This window comes from Anabrus simplex, chromosome 6 (assembly GCF_040414725.1).
Source record: "Anabrus simplex isolate iqAnaSimp1 chromosome 6, ASM4041472v1, whole genome shotgun sequence".
NCBI classification, from domain to species: Eukaryota; Metazoa; Arthropoda; class Insecta; order Orthoptera; family Tettigoniidae; genus Anabrus; species Anabrus simplex.
Genome location: NC_090270.1, coordinates 234,909,703 through 234,928,234, shown reverse-complemented (window position 1 = coordinate 234,928,234; position 18,532 = coordinate 234,909,703). Strand labels below are relative to the sequence as shown.

The window sequence follows — 18,532 nt, the reverse complement described above, 5'->3', positions numbered from 1 at the left end:
GGGGGTAAAATTTAGGACTTCCAGGAAACTATAGCTAAAAAATATGCAGATGGTCATTATTACCCCTTAAACGGAAATCTGTACGAATATTTTGCCAAAATAGTCAATGCACAGACACACGGTCGTTACGATATGATTTATGTAGATAGATAAGGAATTTGCTCCACATATAACGCCTTTTGGGCTATGTTCACTAAACTTAGCCTGAGAAACCGACCTTTCATGTTATCTCCCTTATTAATCCTCCTATTGAAAAATGCACATGAGAAAAATAAATTAGAATTGCATTTCCAAAAAGTTTGATAGATTTCCAGTCAGGTTGGTCTTGTACTTTATGTATTGTGGGAGAGTAAAAATCACCATTTCGGTCCCCTATAAAACCCCAGTCCATTCCAGGAATTTGAAATGGTATATCTTATAATATCTTATAATAGACCTTAAAACCTACCCTTGGACAGGTGGATGCTAAATATAAAGTTTGGTTCAAATATCTTCAGTAGTTTTCAAGTTGTAAGAAATACACTTTACGCGCACCAGCTCTTGCGTTAAGTCTGGTGGGACTTGTACTGAAAAACGGTCCGTTAATGATATCTCCGTTATTAATCCTGGTATTGAAATGATGCACATGAGATAAGAAGGTTTAGAAATTAATTTCCATTAATAAGTTTGGTTGTGTATATTTTGAGGGAGTACAAAATCACGGTTTTGGTTTCGTATAAACCCCCAATCAGTTCAGGGATTTAGAAACAATATTTGTGCTAAAACCTACCCAAGGACAGGTGGATTCTAAATATGAAGTTTGGTGGAAATATATCCAGTAGTTTTCAAGTTATAGAAGGAGAGACAGACAGACAGACAGACAGACAGACAGACAGACAGACAGACAGACAGACAGACAGACAGACAGACAGACAGACAGACAGACAGACAGACAGACACCAAAGCTAAAATTTATGCAGATGGTCATTATTACACCTGAAATGGATAACTGTACGGAAATTTCATCAAAATAGTCAATGTACAGACACACGGTCGTTACGATTTTATTTATATAGATATAGTATTGAAAAAGGTGGACCATATGACATTAATTTAATAGTTATTATTGTCATCTGGTCGATGTATGTGGCATTACAATTTGGTTCTTGACATTTGAGTTCATAAATTCCTGATTTAGAAAAATGATCTGTTTTATTTAGATTACATTTACCAATTTTTTTATAATGAGTCATTTGATCTGAATATTTTGAATCCGTCCTATTTTGTACCTGTTTTTCTTTTTTTTCATAAAATGAAGACCTTCACTGATATTTATCATTTTTGCATATGGGTTTGTTTGTTTTCCCATTTTTTTTTTTTTTTTTTTGTGGCTGGTCTACTGTGTCGGGAAGATGGTTGTTATCTACCATGATTTGTTTTATTATTTGTATTTCATTGTTAAAATTCGGTTTGGCTCATTGGTAGACTTATAGCTCTGTATAACATTGCATTCAGTCCTGCTAATTTATGAGAGATAGGGTGATTGGAATCTTTGTTTGTTGTGTGTAATATTTGAGTAAGTTTCCTGTAAATCTTGTAAGACAGTTTATCTTTACATTACCTGATTGTGATCTCCAAGAAGTTGATCCTCGTAAGACAGTTTATCTTTACATTACCTGATTGTGATCTCCAAGAAGTTGATCCTCCCATTTGTTTTCAGTTCCATTGCAAACTGATTGTGTTGTGTAAAGAGTTTAGTGTATCTAGTAGGTATTCCACAATTGTAACGTCATAATCATACACGCATATTATGTCATCCACATATCTTCTCCAGTGCATTATTCCTTTGGCGTGTTTGTAATATTAAGAACACTCCAGAAAAATAAGCAAAAATTCAGTTTTATTATTACAGGATACAAGATAGATTAGTAATGTAAATCGTTAATCATTAATTGGATACCAACTGCGAGTGGTTTCAGAATGATCATTTTATCCAGCATTATTATTATTATTATTATTATTATTATTATTATTATTATTATTATTATTATTATTATTATTATTATCATTACTACTATTATAATAGTTATTGAATCCATATCTTATATCTTTAGACAGAACTTCTGCATATAAGAGTGCTGCGAGGCTAAAACTTCCTTTTTCATTTTTTTTTTTCAAATTTTGAACATGTTTACATATTTCATTTCCAGGGAATAAAATTTGGAAATAATTATGGAAATGATTTCAATACACAAAGCTGATATTCCTTTATCCAGTGAAATAGTCGGATGTTCTTAAATCCTTAATACGGTACATTGATGGAGTACTATACCCGATTTTCAAATTGATTTTCACAAAAGTCAATAAATTCTGTCTTACAAATTCAAAGTTACCGTAAGGGGATCAGTTTTTACACTAGAGACTTAAGTTTTCACAGAAATGATCGCAAAGTTATCTACTATCAAAATACGAAATATGCCAAAAATGCCATTTTTCCAACTTACGGTATGGCTTCCTGGAGTGCATCACTTACAATGGATATTTAAGAGTAATAATTATGGATATATTTTAATAGTTGACATCTTTGTACACAAAATGTTTAGATGAAAGATAAGTCAATTTTCCCCGTATACACTGCAGAAACGGTAAACTCCTTATTATGTGGGAGAGCACTACAAAGTTTCTTTTGAGTGCATTAGAATCTTGTTAATCTGCTAGATTCGGAGCTGGGGGTATATTCAGAATATAAGAAAGGTTGGATTATCAGGGGAGCAAAAGTATTTACTGTAATAATGTACATACTAATAAAAGTACATACAATACAATAAATAATAGCCAAACCTTAAACAGTTACGAATGAAAAATGACTGTAAAGCTTGTTTGCCTGGCAAAAGATATTCAAGATTTTGCTGCTAAATCCTTACATTTCCTTATCAACAAGATGTCTATAGGTGCAGAATAAAAATTATCTTCAATGCACAGAAGAGCTAAAATGAAAACTTGCCTGCTTCTGCACGAAATACTCGACCAGAAGATTAGCAGTTTTCATCATTATCGTCGTCTTTTTTATTTTCATCTGCAATCTGGATAACAACAGTGATGATTTGATCGTTATCTAGTTCTTCTTCCATTATTCTGTCAACATCAGTTTCAGAAAGACACTCATGAACGTCATGGGTTTGAACATCAGCTTTCAAGATTTGCAAATCTTTGATGGTTGTCTGTGTATCTTCATATTGATTTTGATAAATTTCAGCATCATTATCGACCAAAGTTTATGCCAGGATATTTTAAGTGTTGATGATTTAATTTCTTCCCAAGCCTCAGCAATTGTCTACAAAGCATTCTATATATTACAAGATTTCATTGCCTCAAACAGACTGCTGCCTTCTGTCTTCTCTAAAATGGATGCAAGAAATTTCTGGCAATATCACCTCTTCAGCCATTCGATTCTTGATCCATGGGTTGGATAAGAAGTGTGACGTTGAACAGAAGAAATATAGCTTGTATTTACTTGTATTTTTAAATTCCTGTTCTGATGGATGTGATGGTGCATTACCCAACAACAAGAGAGAATGTTGTTTTGCCTTCAAATGTTGTTCAACTGCAGGCAAAAACTGGTTAAAAGACCATGATTTATAGAGGCTGCTGTCAATCTAGGCCAATCTGTTTTGGTGATAATATGCTAGCAGTGATGGCAGTTGAATATTCTTGAATGCCCTCGGTTCTTTCGATTTGCTGATTATAATGAGTTAACCCACTTCACTCATTTGATGTGACATTCACGCAAGCACTGGCCAGGCCTTCAGCTTAAATGATGAGACATTATCACACCGTGCCGAGTCGTATGTACTAGCTTATATTTTGATCACCCCTGTGTGTTTTATACCCCCCTTTTGTGAACTTCTATGAATAGAACAGGAATGTGGCTTGTTTACAGCTCGACTTCTAAGAACTTGTACCGTTATTTATTGCCTAATTGTAGCCTCTGAAAGCACAAATAATTCATCAGATATCAGTAAGTCTCCTAGCCATGGCTCCTTAATATAGGCAAGTGACAGCAATGTTATTGCTAAGTTAATTGAAAGTGTTTTAGACTGTGATTTGGAGGACAGCAATGACAATTGAGACAATACTGAAGAAGAGATTTTAAGTGAAAGTGACAGGTCATCTGATACTAGTGACTGTGAAATTGCACCTAAAGCCCTGCATGCAAAAACAAAACATAGTGACTGGGTGTGGGTTAGTAATAGTGATAACCAACCAATTATTCATCACTTTATAGGCTCTCCATGGTTATCAGGAGAACTGAGAGATAAACATTTAGTTAATTCTGTTTCAGAGTTTTCTGTATTCTTGGAGTTTATGGACACATCGTTTCCAACATTATGCAGGAAACAAAATATTTATGCTATGGAACCATTATCACACCCACAAGGACACTAATGTGGATGAAATTAAGGGCTACTTTGCCCTCTTCATTCTGGTGTCCCAGGTTTGTAAGCCTTGCATCCAATTGTATTGGACCAAAGATAAATAAATGCATTGAGACCCCAATTTTTTTGAGAGACAATGAGTAGGGCGAATGCCTTTACATATACCTGAATGTTTCAAGATTAACCACACAAAATATCCATTCTTATGTCGTTGTTGTTGAATACCATTATCCTGAATGTTTCACTGAAAACTGCATGAAAATTCTGGTTGCTGTTCCATTTATTGTATTTATTTCAGAACGGTGAACAGTAGTTTTGACCACGTGGCTTACTTGCATTGAGGGTGATTTAAATCTGATTTCTAAACAGGAGCATTAAGCCTAAAGCAACTGGATTAAAGAGTGGTAAGTTATGACTACCATCAGCATCGCTGCAGGTAGCTAAAGTTACTCTCTCCTTTGCAACTTTTGCACCTTTCACAGTGAGGTTTTATGCAGCAAGAGTTCTTGGTGGAAACATCTTTATAGTTCAGGCCCAATTCATCAATGTTATACAATAGATCAAGTATAATGTCATATTCCTTAAACAAATGCGCTTGAAGCTTCATCATCAGATGATAGCTTCTTGCCTGCAATCATCAAATTTCAAATTCCACAATATTTTCCAGCGACGCAACCAACCTTCACTTGCAGTGAAATGATAATTTTCTACCAATTTTTTATACAAAATAAGAAACTTTTCTTTGACAATGAGGCCAGACAATTAAGTTCTTTTCCTTCTTTCCTGCAAAAGCATGCCCACTAAGCATAATCTGATAGTTCAGATTCAGAGTTTTTCAATGTTTTATGATTTCTAAGTCCTTAAAAACCATCTCTTTATGAGTCTCTAGTTCTTTCCCATTCTTTGTTCAGTCTTTATTTGTAGTAATGCTCACACCAACTTCATTTGCTATTTGTCTAATCTTTCAAGCACTTTTAACTTATCTTCTAAAATCAGTGTAACATATTCATGCCCTTTTTGGTTGCCATAACGTGACAAGTATGCAACCTGGAAACAAAATTTTACTGTAAAACACAAAAATAGTTTACCTCATCAAGAAACACTGCTTTAATGATGAAAACTTAATAAGAAATGCACTGGTCAGTAGAGTTTCACCAGCTAACCCAATAGAATGTATATATAACTTTAATAATGTGCATACTTGAGCGAGTTAAAACCATGCAATTGCTAGGAATGACCATTTCTCAACAACTAATATAGAACACCGAAACAGACGATGTGGGATGCAAAGCTGCCAGGGTGCTCGGCTTTATGCACAGAAGCCTCCGTGGATGCAAATCGAATGCTATACGGACGGCTTACCTGCTAATCTTCACAAACTAGAAGGAATCCAACATCGTGCTGAACGACTAATTACCAAGAAGAGATACCTGTCTTCCCTCCCGTCAATTGCCTACTTGTGTAAACAAAGCAACGCCACCTTCTTACACAAGTCCCTCAAGGGGGCAATTCACCTTTCACCATTCCCTCAACTCTTCTTATCCTACAGCTCCGTCCAAAGAGGCAAAGGGGTGTGTCTTATACCCCCCTTTGCGTGAATTGAGTGCTAAAAACTAGGTTTCTTTGCTCGTTCAGCACAGCTTTGGAATGACCACCCAGCCAACATGAAATGTAAAAATGTAAATATGGTTAAATGTTATGTTAGGAAGCATATGCAGTGAGAAAATGTATGGGAATATGCAGAAGAATGAACCAGGGAGTGAAAGATTGTGTAAATTAAAAATATGTATACATTATACTTTGTTACTTTACCTGCAAATAGTGTATATGACTGTTTTAGTTTAGGATTTACTGTAGGTAATTATTTCAAAAGGTTAGGGGACACTACGTATAGGGGGCCTGTCCTTTTCTCCTGGCCTTCCATAGTTACTGTCAAGGTTTATGGTAAATAAATAATGAATCAATCAATCAATGAATGAATGAAGAATGCATGAATGAATGAATGTCAGTACTTTGCATTGTTTGATTATGCTACATTTTGTTTCACACATGGCTAAAGTGTGTACAAATAGAAATCACTTATACTCTGAATTTTAATTTCTCAAATTTTAAGTTCTGATAGTGTACAGTATGTAAGGACAGTCAAAATAAGTGTGACTATTTTGTAGAATACTTACATCTTTGTAGCCAGGTGGAATGTTGCCAACATACAATCTGCAAGATTCTTTAGGAGCAGCTGAACTAGGGGTTAGTTCACACCCTCCTGGAAAAACAAGGTAAAAAAAGTTTCAATCACTACTGATTTGCATTTAGGGCAGTCACCCAGGTAGCAGATTCCCTATCTGTTGTTTTCCTAGCCTTTTCTTAAATGATTGCCAAGAAATTGGAAATTTATTGACCATCTCCCTAGGTAAATTATTCCAATCCCTAACTCCCCTTCCTACACATGAATATTTGCCCCAATTTGTCCTTTTCAATTTCACCTTTATCTTCATATTATGATCCTTCCTACTTTTATAGACACCACACAAATTTATTCATCTACTAATGTCATTCCATGCTATCTCTCCACTGACAGCTCGGAGCATACCACTTATGATATAGATGTTGATTCCCATAGGGAACTTAGCCCAACTTAGCACACTGGGGCGAAACACTGGCAACCGGGAATGAGTTAGCTGGAAAATTTATAATGTCCAATAACGGACCATTATATTGGCATACCACTTAGTCGAGCAGCTCGTCTCCTTCCTAAGTCTTCCCAGCCCAAATTTGCAACACTACTCTTTTGTCCGAAATCACCCAGAACAAATCAAGCTGCTTTCCTTTGGACTCCTTCCAGTTTCTGAATTAATCCTGATGAGGATCCCACACACTGGAACCATACTCTAGCTGGGGTCTTACCAGAGACTTATATGCCCTTTCCTTTACATCCTTACTACAACCCCTAAGTACCCTCATAACCATGTGCAGAGAACTGTACCCTTTATTTACAATCCCATTTATGTATTACTTCAATGAAGATAGTTCTTTATACGAGGCGTGTTTTTTAAGTATGGGCTGTTTGAAAATAACTAGACAACGAAAGACAATTTTCAAACACCACATTTATTTGCAGATTCCACATACTTTACTCTATTTTTCAACACAGCCGCCAAGTTTGTTTAAACACTTATCATACCTTACATCTAAGTTTTGAATACCCTTTTCATAGAAACTTGCCACCTGCTCTGATAACCAAGAGTTCACGGCTGTTTTCACTTCGTCGTCATCATTGTAGTGGTTGCCACAGAGGTGATGTTTGAGGTGGCAGAATAGATGGTAATCTCTTGGCACAAGGCCAGGGCTGTAGGGTGGGTGATCTAAAACTTCCCAGCCGAAAGTGTCCAATAAACCTCGGGTATGAGCTGCAGTGTGAGGCCTTGCATCGTCATGGAGAAGGAGCACGCCGCGTCCTTTGTTTTTTACCATTCTGCATAGCTATCTCAAGGTTTGGCAGCAGGCTTCTGCACTGATAGTGGTTCCTCGTTGCATGAAGTCGACCAATAAAATACAATGCCTGTCACAAAACACGGATGCCATGATCTAGCACTGGGACAGAGTCTGTTTGGCCTTCACCATTACAGGCGATTGTCTGTGTCTCCATTCCATGCTCTGTTGCTTTGATTCGGGTGTCATATGTGAAACCCATGTTTCGTCTCCTGTTACAATCTGACTCAACATGCTGTCAATTTCTTCAGCATAATGAGTCAAAAACGTCATTGAACACTTAAATCTTTTGTGTCTGTGGTCCTCCGTTAGGAGTTTAGGGACCCAACGGGAGCACAGTTTCCTAAAGTTGAGGTTTTCAGAAATTTTTTTGTACAGCACTGACCTAGACACGTCAGGAAAGGCGTTTGAGAGAGGTGTTATTGTGAAACATCTGTCTTCACAAGTTTTTGCTTCAATTGAAGCCACCAAATTGTCCGTGATCAGAGATGGGCGACCAGAGCGGGTCTCATCATGGACGTTGTCACGGCCATCTTTGAAGTCTTGTACCCACTCAAGCACTTTGCCTTCACTCATAGCATTAGCACTGTACACTTCACAAATCTGTCAGTGAATGTCCGAAGCAGACAGGTTCCCTACTGACAAAAACCGTATCACTGACCGAACCTTGCAAGGGGCGGGCAAGTCGATAATCTTGAACATATGAGCAAGCACAGAACAGAACCGTACAGATTAGCAACAGAGCTGAAAATGAGCACCGTTGTTCCCAAAGCATGCCGGCACACGACACATGAGCTTGTTGTGATGGACGTGCGAACTACTAGTGTCTACAACAAAAAGGCCCTTACTTAAAAAACACGCCTTGTATTAACACATAGGTACTTACAATGTTCCCAAAAAGGACCTTTCACCTCATTAATGCAGTAATTAAAGCCGAGAGGACTTTTCCTATTTGTGAAACTCACAACCTGATTTTTAACCCCGTTTATCATCATACCATTGCCTACAGTCCATCTCACAACATTATCAAGGTCATTTTGCAGTTGCTCACAATCTTGTAATTTTATTTTTTAGACTGTACAGAATAACATGATCCGCAAAAAGCCTTATCTCTGATTATATCTGTTCCAGGGTTTATCGTGGACTGCAGAGGTTAAAGAAGGTGCCAGGATGAATGGGTCTAACTACAATGTCAAGAAAAGAATTTAAAATTTAAACTGAAGGTTATATTTTCTTAAATTCAACCTTAGCAAATTTTCATAACAATGAAACGTCAGGTACAATGACCAATTTTAGACAAGACAAGAAAATTCAAAATTTAGTGACAGTTTAAAAATTTGAGCTTCAAGCCCCTCGCTTTACAATTCTTGAGCTCCTAGCTCAAATTTACAAAAGAGCACAAATTTACTCAAGGGCAGAAATCCCTCAATACATGGAGCACTTGCTCCCAACTTATTACAATATCAAGCCCCCCAGAGGCATTTTTACAACACTAGAAAAGAGCTGACGTGCTCTGAGTTTTCCAAGCCTATTCAAGGCAATATCAGAAATTACAATCACCGGGCGAGTTGGCTGTGCGCGTAGAGGCGCGCGGCTGTGAGCTTGCATCCGGGAGATAGTAGGTTCGAATCCCACTATCGGCAGCCCTGAAAATGGTTTTCCGTGGTTTCCCATTTTCACACCAGGCAAATGCTGGGGCTGTACCTTAATTAAGGCCACGGCCGCTTCCTTCCTTTCCTGTCCCATCGTCGCCATAAGACCTACCTGTGTCGGTGCGACGTAAAGCCCCTAGCAAAAAAAAAAAAAAAATTACAATCACTCGCCGTCAAGGCACAACTTACAAATTTGAAACAGGGGTATCTAGTACTCAACCTATTGGGCCGTTGCAGAAAAGAACAGTTTAAGTAAGTGGCCCGAAACACAAATTGAATGGAGGCGTGTACTTGCACTCCTAGATATGAATTCTTAAAACCTAAAGGGCACTTGGCCGATGAAACAGGGGCTATTCCCAAACTATGGAGGTGGCTCATATAAGAATAAATTAAGACATTACGGAAAGGAAGAAAATCAGTTACAAAACGTAGTCGCCTCAAACCAATATGAAGGGGAGCTCGAGAGGGCACATCACTCTCTATTCCCGATTTACAGTTAAAGATTTTATGATTTTTTACATTAGCTGGCAGAAAGTTACATTTTTAGGAAAACTAGGTTACACAGTTAATGATTCGGACCTTTCCCTCAAGTTAAACTGCGGAGCTAGCAAGAAATAAATATGTTACATGGCCATTACCTTGTCGGTGTACTGATGCCTAATGAAAGAGGTGCCGCCCGCCTCCTGCTTTGACACACACACTAGATCAGATGACGATCAATTGGCCAAGAGATGTGAAAATCCGCAGGGGAAAGTTCGAGATCATTCAAGATTAAACTAGCCACACCCTTTCATTTTATTGGTTAACTTAAAAGTTACACTCAAAATTGAAGAAGAAGACGAAGAAGACCTAATTGGTAGAAAATTAATTACAGAAATTAGGGATTGGCTGTATTCAAAACTGGCGGAAACAAAAGATAAATATTGCCAACCCAAAAATAAATGAACATCAATTAGTAAAAAAAACCTTATGAATACAAAACTGCTTTAAATCAAAGGTTCTTTCACTTTGCACCAGGGTGCATGATCATAGTTCTTTGGTAGTGTCATCTATGAGAGAATGTCCAAACTTCTTGATGAATGGAAAACAAAACAAGTAGAAATTCACACAGTTCAGGAAACTTCACAATAACAAAATTATATCAGATTTTTAGAGGTGACATCTTCAGAGTAAAGTTCTAACTTGTTGTATTACTGGTTTCACATTTAGTAGATAGACGAGTTCTTTTAGGCGCTCATTTTGAATGTGCGGCGTAGAGGTGTACCTCCCGGTACAATATCTATCTGATTATATCTCTTATATATATAAGAAAACACAAAGGTCCAATAATACTGCCTTGAGGAATTACTCTCTTAATTATTACAGGGTCAGATAAAGCTTCGCCTACTCTAATTCTGAGTTCTGTTTTCTAGAAATGTAGCCACCCATTCAGTCACTCCTTTGCCCTGTCCAATTGCACTCATTTTTGCCAGTAGTCTCACATGATCTACCGTATCAAATGCGTCAGATATGTCAATCGCGATACAGTCCATTTGATCTCCTGAATCCAAGATATCTGCTATATCTTGCTGGAATCCTACAAGTTGAGCTTCAGTAGAAAAACCTTTCATAAACCCGAACTGCCTTATATTGAACCAGTTATTAATTTTGCAAACATGTCTAATATAATCAGAAAAAATGCTTTCCCAAAGCTTAAATGCAATGCATGTCAAACTGACAGGAACGTTATTTTTTTGCTTTATGTCTATCACCCTCTCCTATATGCACAGGGGCTACTATATCAACTCTCCATTCATTCGGTATAGCTCCTTCATGCAAACAATATTCATATAAGTACCTCAGATATGGTACTATATCCCAACCCATTGTCTTCAGTATATCCCCAGGAATCGCATCTATTCTAGCAGCTTTTCTAGTTTTCAACTTTTGCATCTTATTGTAAATGACGTTATCATATGTAAATTTTAATACTTGTTTAGTATTTGTCACCTACTCTATCTGAACATCATCCTTGTAACCAACAATCTTTACATACTGCTGACTGAATACTTCTTCCTTTTGAAGATCATCGCATACACACTCCCCTTGTCCATTAATGATCCCTGGAATGTCCTTCTTGCTTTTCCCTTTGCTAGTGGTTTTACGTCGCACCGACACAGATAGGTCTTATGGTGATGATGGGGTGAGATAAGTCGTAACATAGTAGATGTACTGGAAAGTGTATCTAGAATGCAAAATAAAGCTTAAAGTGAAGCATTTCATTTACACTGAGAGGATGTTCGTGCGATTCGAATTATTTTGAAAGTATCAATTTAAAATTTGATGAATAGGGAATTTTGATTTAATTGAAATAACATTAATTAATGTATGTTTTAGTATAGTAATAGAACAAATTTATTTATTTATAGTGAAGTAGTACTGTGAAGGGAAATTGAAAAAAGTTGAAAATAAATTTTTAGAAAAGTAAATTGATATTGTACCTTGTGTATCAGGGTTTATTAAAATTGGAATAGAGATTTATTTTTCCCGAATTAAAAAGAGCTAATTTGTTATGTTGGTTAGTGTGGTACTATTATCAAGGATAGCAAGTTTGTAATGAAATATTAGTCGGTTTTTAAGATATCTGGTTCTTCAAGAAATGAATTTAATTCAGTATTTAATAGTAGTTTTTATATTAATATATTAACTGTTAATTGAGTATAATATTTTAAGGGATAAGCTTTAGAATAGGATTTATAATTATTATAGAATTATAAAGAAATGTAGGCTTTAAATTAGCCATCAGTTGAATAATGTTATAAGTTATTTTATTGTAATATGATTTTATAATAATATTAAGTTGAATATTGAAGTGATTTATGTAATATAAATGTAAATGTAAATGTATTACATAAATCACTTCAATATTCAACTTAATATTATTATAAAATCATATTACAATAAAATAACTTATAACATTATTCAACTGATGGCTAATTTAAAGCCTACATTTCTTTATAATTCTATAATAATTATAAATCCTATTCTAAAGCTTATCCCTTAAAATATTATACTCAATTAACAGTTAATATATTAATATAAAAACTACTATTAAATACTGAATTAAATTCATTTCTTGAAGAACCAGATATCTTAAAAACCGACTAATATTTCATTACAAACTTGCTATCCTTGATAATAGTACCACACTAACCAACATAACAAATTAGCTCTTTTTAATTCGGGAAAAATAAATCTCTATTCCAATTTTAATAAACCCTGATACACAAGGTACAATATCAATTTACTTTTCTAAAAATTTATTTTCAACTTTTTTCAATTTCCCTTCACAGTACTACTTCACTATAAATAAATAAATTTGTTCTATTACTATACTAAAACATACATTAATTAATGTTATTTCAATTAAATCAAAATTCCCTATTCATCAAATTTTAAATTGATACTTTCAAAATAATTCGAATCGCACGAACATCCTCTCAGTGTAAATGAAATGCTTCACTTTAAGCTTTATTTTGCATTCTAGATACACTTTCCAGTACATCTACTATGTTACGACTTATCTCACCTTATAATGAGAGCGACGGGCGATGTGTACATGTTTTAGAGCTAAAATCATATTATCATAATATAACAATATTACTTTCAAATCCACCTTCAAACGCACTACTTTTCAATGCAAGATCCATTTAAATTTTTTTATTGTAATCCATCTCTTACTTGATCATAAGCTGCACCTTGACCTGACATTTACTCTAATAAGAGTTATAGAAAATTATCACTCTTAAAAAATAATCTTACGACGGCGGTATACAAACTGATAACAAAATCAAGTCGATTATAACGTGTACTATCGATTACAGGACAGATTCCTCTGAAAAGACTAAAACACCGCCAAATTCTTTGAGTTTCAAGAACATAACTATTACTACTCAAGTAATGATATTTACAATTGGAATAATAGGGTATCTAATCCTAGTTTATAACCCAATTTTCAAAGCTTCGTATACCAATTCTAAACCCCAAATAAATTCAAAATTCTACCTTAAAAATTTACATTCAAGTCTATTAAATTTACTAACTCCTACACTAATAATGTTCACTTTAACCCTACGTATAACCGCGGCGGCTGGCACGACTTTTGCCGGCTACATATTATATTACTAATTCCAAGTCACCTTGATAAATAATATTAAATACTGCAAATATATGTATACTATCTAAGCTCATAAATTCTATAATCACAAAAATTCACATGTAAAACATATAAAAAGTAAACAATTAAGCAAGAATAAAACTTTCTAAATTCATTATTAAAATATGGGTCAAGTATCCAATATTACAATTATAACATAATATCACATAAATATTAATATATAATATAATGAACTCATTTTGAGTATTTCCTGGCGTTGAATTTTCATCGCATTTTTCGCCCCTATACAATGAAAATATTCACTTATCTAAAAAATAACATATGGAACCTATTCTCTAACACTAATCATTTCACCTTATAAACTTATTTATATTCTTGAAACTGCCTTCAGCAGCAGGTAATAAATATTTAATTAGAATATTAATCATAGTATATTTTTTTTTTGTGTATATTTCTTGAAATATATACTTAAATAGGTATATATATTAATATAAATGCATATTTAAAATAAATACTTTAATTTATTACTAAAGATTAAATAGATAATGAATATAAGTTATTATATATTTATACCAATATCTAGAGATATATTATATAAGCATTTATTAGTATATAAATATATATATAATATATATGTAGATATATACCCCCTACAATGCTAGAAATATCTATAAGATCCTCTTTTTCTCTCTCAAGTATATTTGTTGTTAACATTATCGGGGGTTATATATTAATAAGTTATTATTAATTAATGTACCTTTTCTATATGTAATTCATATTATATAAATGTATATATGTATATATATAACTATTGTAACTGACCAATTTTTCTTACTAAAAACTATCAACTATCTTAAAAATAATCTCAAATAAGGCCTTTATTTAAAAATTTTGAAAATTTCTGAAATTTCAAAATTGTTACTAATCTTTATCAACTAAATCTATTTTAATTACTTTTTCACTAACCTCAAAATTTCCAAAAATTCTTGATTACCGAAAATGCAAAAATTGCGCACTTTCAAAAAAAAATTTCAAAAAGAAAATTACCCCCTCCTTAAATAGCTATTTTAATACTAATAAACACTTTGCACCAACTCTTATTATTCATACGTTAAAGTTTTAGTAATGAAGTGCCTGATAAAAAGGATTACTGTGATAGAGTAAATCATGTAATTATTTACCTTCATTATATCTAATAGATTTAAACTATTTCCTAAAGTATCAAAAACTTTCGTGCTTCATACACCTAGATATATCCATAAACTTTAACAAAAAGGTAAGCTAAATATAAGCTAATGGGTTCATACCCCGTAAATAGGATTGTCCTCCTTTTTAATCTTCACTACTCCTGCTAAAACTTTATTTACTACAACTTTAATTTTAGGTACACTCATTGCCACAACATCAACTTCCTGATTGGGAGTTTGAATGGGATTGGAAATTAACCTCCTATCTTTTATCCCTTTAATAACTGATACAAAAAACCTAATATCAACAGAAGCTTCCCTAAAATATTTTTTGGTGCAAGCCCTAGCATCTGCTGCACTACTTTTCTCTATTATTTTAATATTTGCATTCTCCAATAATCCTTTTTATACAAATACCGAAATCTTTTCAACCCTGATATGTTCAGCATTGCTACTAAAAATGGGAGCCGCCCCCTTCCATTTTTGGTTTCCAGCAACAATAGAAGGATTAAGATGAAAAAACTGTTTTATTTTAATAACCTGACAAAAAATCGCCCCTCTAATATTGTTAGCATATATTATTGAAATAAACATTTTCATTAGAATAATTATTTTATTCTCAGTACTAATTGGATCTTTAGGAGGATTGAATCAAAGTTCTCTACGAAAGCTAATAGCTTATTCCTCTATTAATCATATTGGTTGAATAATTGCCGCCATAGTAGTAGGAGAAAACCTATGGGAACTATATTTCATTATCTACACATTTCTCACTTTATCCATTATTCTAATGTTTAACGTTCATCACATTTACCATATCAACCAAAACTTCTTAACAATAACTAACAACCAAATTACAAAGTCTTGTTTATTCCTCCTTCTTCTTTCCCTTGGTGGTTTACCCCCTTTCTTAGGATTTCTACCTAAATGGTTGATCATCCAAAACTTAGTTGATCTAAATTACCAATTCATCGTTATCATCATAGTAATTATAACTTTAATAACACTATTTTATTATCTTCGATTAACATTTCTTGCATTCCTATTCTCCTACACTGAATTAAAATTAACTTTAGTAGGCTCTTTCAATCGCACCTTTTTACCCCTTCTATTAACCTTTACTGGAATTTCAACATTGGGGTTACCCTTGTCCATTAATGATCCCTGGAATGTCCTTCTTGCTTTTCCCTTTGCTGGTGGTTTTACGTCGCACCGACACAGATAGGTCTTATGGTGATGATGGGATAGGAAAGGCCTAAGAGTAGGAAGGAAGCGGCAGTGGCCTTAATTAAGGTACAGCCCCAGCATTTGTCTGGTGTGAAAACGGGAAACCACGGAAAACCATCTTCAGGGCTGCCGACAGTGCGATTCGAACCCATTATCTCCCGGATGCAAGCTCACAGCCATGCGTCTCTGACCACACAGCCAACTCGCCTGGTTGTCCTCCTTGGAACTTGTTTCTGTCTTAAAGTAACTATACATACCTTTCCATTTTTCACTAAAATATGCATGACTGTGAATTACAGTATGCTTGCCATCATGTTATCCTTAGCTGACTTCTTCGGTAGATTCAATTTCCTAGTAAGTTCCTTCAATTTATCCTTACTTCCACAGCCATTTCAAACTTTATTTCTTTCCAACCTGCACCTCCTTCTTTGTCTCTTTACTTCTCTATTATAATAGAGTGGGTCTTGACCATTGCTTATCACCTTTAAAGGTACAAACCTAATTTCACATTCCTCAACAATTGCTTTAAGCCCATCTCATAGACTGTTTACATTTTTATTTATGGTTTTCCACAGATCATAGTTACATTTTAAAAAGTCCCACATGCCTGTTTGATCAGCCATGTGGTACTGCCAAATAGTCCTATATTTAAGACCTTCCTTTCTATCACATTTAGTCTTAACTAAGATAAAAACAGCTTCGTGATCACTAATACCATCTATTACTTCAGTCAATCAATCAATCAATCAATCAATCAATCAATCAATCAATCAATCAATCAATCAATCAATCAATCAATCAATACTGATTTGCATTTAGGGCAGTTGCCCAGGTGGCAGATTCCATATCTGTTGAATTCCTAGGCTTTTCTTAAACGATTTCAAAGAAATTGGAAATTTATTGAACATCTCCCTTGGCAAGTAATTCCAATCCATAACTCCCCTTCCTATAAATGAATATTTGCTCCAATTTCTCCTCTTGAATTCCAACTTTATCTTCATGTTGTGATCTTTCCTACTTTTAAAGACGCCACTCAAACTTATTCGTCTACTAATGTCATTCCACGCTATCTCTCCGTTGACAGCTCGGAACATACCACTTAGGCGAGCAGCTCGTCTTCTTTCTCCCAATTTTTCCAAGCCCGAACCTTGCAACATTTTTGTAACGCTACTCTTTTGTCGGAAATCACCCAGAACAAATCTAACTGCTTTTCTTTGGATATTTTCTAGTTCTTGAATCAGGTAATCCTGGTGAGGGTCCCATACACTGGAACCATACTCTCGTTGGGGTCTTACCAGACTCTTATATGCCCTCTCCTTTACATCCTTACTACAACCCCTAAACACCCTCATAACCATGTGCAGAGATCTGTACCATTTATTTACAATCCCATTTATGTGATTACCCCATTGAAGATGTTTCCTTATATTAATACCTAGGTATTCAATGATCTCCAAAGGGAACTTTCACCCCATCAATGCAGTAATTAAAACTCAGAGGACTTTTCCTATTTGTGAAACTCACAACGTGACTTTTAACCCCCTGTTTATCATCATACCATTGTGTACTGTCCACCTCACAACATTATCGAGGTCATGTTGCAGTTGCTCACAATCTTGTAACTCATTTATTACCGTATACAGAATAACATCATCCACAAAAAGCCTTACCTCTGATACCACTTCTTTACTCATATCATTTATGTATATGTAATAAAACAGGAAGGTCCAATGATACTGCTTTGAAGAATTCCCCTCTTAATTATTACAGGGTCAGATAAAGCTTTGCCTATTCTACTTCTCTGAGATCTATTTTCTAGAAATATAGCAACCCATTCAGTCACTCTTTTGTCTAGTCCAATTGCATTCATTTTTGCCAGTAGTCTCCCACGATCCACTTTATCAAATGCTTTAGACAGGTCAATCGCGATACAGTCCATTTGACCTCCTGAATCTAAGATATCTGCTATATCTCACTGGAATCCTACAAGTTGAGCTTCAGTGGAATAACCTTTCCTAAAACCGAACTGTCTTCTATTGAAGCAGTTATTAATTTTGCAAACATGTCTAATATAATCAGAAAGAATGCCTTCCCAAAGTTCATCTGATTTTTCCAGCACCACATCCAGAATATTCTACCCTCTAGTTCAGGGATGGCGAACCTATGCCACGCGTGTCATTAGGTGACACGCGAACACGATTTCGGTGGCACACCACATGCGCACATTAAAATTTTTATGTACATTTTGTACTGTAGACTATACGTATCTCATGCATCGTATAGTCATAGTGTTTCAAGTTTAAGAAATACATACCGAAAATCTAAATTCTAGTTCCATTCGGACGTGCATTATGCCAACACTGAAACACTGATAGGTCAGGAAGTCAAAAGAAATAAATGTCAGAT

General features: G+C 34.9%; 1 long non-coding RNA gene across 1 annotated transcript in view; it reads right to left on the bottom strand.

The window, feature by feature from the left end:
- Positions 1-6,615: 6,615 nt before the first annotated feature.
- Positions 6,616-18,532, bottom strand: part of LOC137501324 (uncharacterized) — a 59,978-nt gene continuing 48,061 nt past the window's right edge. The window contains exon 3 of the long non-coding RNA XR_011018467.1: positions 6,616-6,678. This is a non-coding gene — a long non-coding RNA (uncharacterized lncRNA). The remainder of the gene's footprint in view (positions 6,679-18,532) is intronic.